The sequence below is a fragment of the Triticum dicoccoides genome, chromosome 6B (genome assembly GCF_002162155.2).
Source record: "Triticum dicoccoides isolate Atlit2015 ecotype Zavitan chromosome 6B, WEW_v2.0, whole genome shotgun sequence".
NCBI classification, from domain to species: Eukaryota; Viridiplantae; Streptophyta; class Magnoliopsida; order Poales; family Poaceae; genus Triticum; species Triticum dicoccoides.
The window spans coordinates 457,973,683-457,977,765 of NC_041391.1; the positions used below are offsets into that span (position 1 = coordinate 457,973,683).

The following is a 4,083-nucleotide window of genomic DNA, read 5'->3' on the forward strand; positions in this document are numbered from 1 at the left end:
GGGTCGCGCTATTCGTCATCCTGGGTGAGGAATACTTATTCCTCACCCCAGCCTATCTCCCACGTCCACAATTCAAAACATAAGAAACAAAAACATGTGGGGTAAAATTACTGTTTGAAGAAGGAACCCGTCTCTATCCCGTAAAGCAAAAGGAGCACCGTAATATTACCTCATGCATGCTGGTAATTTACGTCAGTCATGTATGTGTGCAACCTATGCGGTGCATCGATGTGCCAGTATAGAAAAGCCAATGATGTTGCCCTAAGATTATGAAAAGAGTTTTGAGTCGAGGAAGTAATCTGGCCCATCTTGCTAGTGACGTGTTCCTGATTTGTTTAGATATAAGGCTGCATTCCTATATTCCAGGTATTTTACGTCTTGATCTACTACTATTTCTATTGGACTGAGTACACCGGCTGTAGCACGGAAATATGTTACTCCTAATTGATTTAACTAACATAGGCAAGCACTAGCACTATGTCAATTCTGCACTATTCATTTTTGGTAAACATAAGAAACATAGGCCATTAATTCATTCTGTACACAAGGCATTCTTGGTAACCACGGAGTAACAATGTGGTGTCATAAATATATTCCATGTAGTGGTTTCAGGAAATATCTCACTAAAACAAATTCCAGCCTTGAGATTACAAATAAAATTCGTCCTGATACAATTGAATGCCACTTAGCAGTAACTAACCAGCAGCATGAAAATTTCAGAAATCACTATTACAAAATTGCTGCTGAACTTGAATACTAACTACTGCGGTACTGGTGAACTTGAAACTAAGTAACTGTTGAACTTGATCTTAAATTAGCTTAACTTGCAGGTGACCAGAGATCTCCCATCAGCTTCATCTGTTCACCAATCTCTCTAGGACCCCAGCGACCAAAACATTCTTATCCACGGGCTGGAAGCAACATAGTATCCTATTAATTGTACGGTAGCATTGAGGTTCACTTTTCTTCTCACAACCTGGATTTTGCTACTAGTTATTTGTAAAAGATGTTTTGAAATTTCAATTTAAAACTACACGTACATACCATAAATACCAAGACGCTACTCTTTATCCATCATACATTAGCCATCAACCACTTGAACGGATACCTGAAAAACAGAATATTTTCAGTTCTCGTAAGTATAAGAACAAACATGTAGAGGACACCAACACACAAGCACATATAACACTTTAGGATTAACAGGATTTCAATACCCTAAACTGGTAACAATGTCGAAATCAAAGATATCGCAGAAGGATTTTGCATGTACCAAATTCATCAGAATCACACGAACCAATAATACGATGTTGCAGGTATGAATCAAAAGTACACAGAAACAAAACAAAAAGGCAAAACTCTGTAACTATTGTTTCAATGCACACTAAACTATTTTCCTATCTTGTAGAGCTATCCATTCAAATATGGCTATTCACACCAACATACGAGACTAGTGCAGCGGCCACTCATGATTTGTAGTCACCATGGGACTTGAGTTGCTTAGTTGCTTAAACAGTCTACTGTACTCACCATTACTAATTGAAAATTTGATTGTAAGGCAAAGCAACCACATCACTAAAGACACGAGGACAAGTAATTCAGAATTTAAATATATATACTGCTAATTTATGTCGATCATTATTGCCAAACAATCTATGGTGCCTTTCTTTTTCTTGCAGATTGCTAAGTAAAACGGCAGGCAAGCAAATTTAAGTGGCTCCAAATTTGCATCTATAATGAAAGATATGTATATGTGCGAGAGTAGCGGGCATTCAAATATAAAAGACTGTATCAATAACAAGCCACCACGACAAGGATACAGACCCCAACGTGCAGCTCAACTTTTCATTTGATATTCAGGTTTAAGGCACTTCCCTTATTATTCTGAACATCACTAGCCATCCTACAAACAGACAGAGAATTAGCATAAGAATCAAGAAGCAGAACATAATTTCCAACTGAGCCATCTCCTCTGGCAAAATATGAATCATTGCGAAGGTGAGATGGCCTTTAGAAGAGCAAAAGAAAAATTAGTTTCACACCATGATCAGTACAGTTCAGCAGATTTAGAAGCTAGTAGGGCCTTATTCGCCCCAAATCATATTCAGGATAAGCGATCAACACGTACGGTTCTTTATTTCTGCAATAGATAGTGGAGGCTTGTCGGCATAGATTGTTGATGTCTTAGCACGACCTGAATCTTGTTCAGCATACCTCTTTCTTATTTAGAAATCCAAGGTATATCTGAATAAAAAAGAAAATAGGAACAACATGACCAGTCCAGTAAAGAAACAGACCCTTCAGTGAGAAGTAATTGCTTCACTTCAGCACCCAGAGTAAAGCTCAGGAAATCTTAAAGAGCAACTGTTCTCAAGTATTTGATTACCTATCTCGACAACAATTTCTCAGATCAATTTCCACGCAATTGCCTATAGCATTTGTAATAGATTTCTTATGTCAAGTAATAATAGATCGATGATTCTACCAGCAAATTACTAATTAAAGAGGTGCTTCTTGTATGTATGTATAGAGAATTCACTTTGATTTTTTTATATAGCGAATAAACAAATGGTTATGATGGCACAACCAATTTATGTACAACTAAAATATTCCAGAAATTTTACCAAGGAAATCTCAGGAATCATTTTGCAACCATGGATACATGGTGCACTCATCAAGAGCCTATCTAAAATATGGCCATATAAAATTATGTGAACAGGTAAGATTGGGAAGAGATCAGAGAAGAAACATGGATGCAGATTAGCGAGCCTGGATGGAATTGTAGGTGGACATGGCATTGCTTCTGGACATACGGCGGCGAGCCGCGAGCATGACCTTCATCCTTGCAAGGCAATCATTCAGATCTAGCAAGGTGAGCAGGGGACGGACGGGAAACAGAGAGATGAAGAGGGAGGGAGCGTGAGAAAAGTGGAGAACATGTGCCTTACCCGGCTGTCGAGGACATAGTAAATCTGGCTGGGTGATTTGGGATTGGTCGCCGGCGCAGAATCATTGTATGCTCTGTCCCCGCCGCCGCTGTCGGCCTCCCAGTTGCACAAGAGGAAAGGGGGAGATGGGAGTGATGGACAGGGGAGCGAGGTAATCATTCGATGAGAATTCTCTGCGGACCACCTCGCTGTCGAGCCCTCCGCCAATCACCGCCCGCTTGTCGGCGGTCAGACGAAACCGCTCCCATCTACTGTATTAATTAATTGAAAAAAATGTATGGGGTGGGTGGGCTAGCTCCTAATCCCCGCGACCTTCCAGCGTCAACGTAAACTTATGGTGGCACAATCAAATTTTGGCTATAATTTTACATCGGTTTGTGTTGGGTTGAACCAAACAGTGGTCGACTGACCAGGGTGAAGAATTACTTATTCCTCACCCAGGGTATTAAATAGACTTTCTATATATATATATATATATATATATATATATATATATATATATATATATATATATTGTGTTTTGTATGTTGTATGTAGTATCTGTCGAAATCGAGAGTATGTACGTGTAATATGTAGTATATAAGAATGATTAGAAAGTATATATACTAATTTTTAGGTAGTATGTACCATTTTTTGAGTATGCTCTTTTTTACATACAAATATGTACGTATTTCACAAATATAACAAAAACTATGGGCTCATATGCAATTTTTTTCATGTGACTTGCTTTGAAATAGCTTAGATATAGTAAATGAACATATTTAAAATAATAAAATAATATATATAGTAATATATGGTAGTATATGAGACATGTGGGGTAACTACCACCGGGTGGTAGGATGGATTTTCCCTATATATATATATATATATATATATATATATATATATATAGGATAATTTTTTCCTACTACCGGGTGTAGTTACTCCCACTTTTGATTCATACGTTCTAGGTAGTATCTATCATATGGGAGAGTATGTACGCATAGTATGTAGTATGTAAAAATGTTTAGGTAGTATATATACTATTTTTGAGGTAGTATATTGTATATTTTGAGCATACTCCTTTGTACGTACAAATATGTATATATTTCACAAATATTATAAAAACATGGGCTCACATGCAATTTTTTCACATAAC

At 37.5% G+C, this 4,083-nt stretch overlaps 1 long non-coding RNA gene across 2 annotated transcripts; it reads right to left on the bottom strand.

Annotated features, from left to right (window-relative positions):
• Positions 1–587: 587 nt before the first annotated feature.
• On the bottom strand, positions 588–3,048 carry LOC119326639. 2 transcript variants are annotated; one of them, XR_005158093.1, is made up of 5 exons: positions 2,747–3,048; positions 2,126–2,241; positions 1,822–1,900; positions 1,045–1,108; positions 588–976 (listed from the first exon to the last, which is right to left on the bottom strand). It is a non-coding gene; the product is annotated as an uncharacterized LOC119326639 (long non-coding RNA). The 2 variants fall into 2 exon arrangements; XR_005158092.1 differs by having other exon boundaries at positions 1,822–2,241.
• Positions 3,049–4,083: the final 1,035 nt, after the last annotated feature.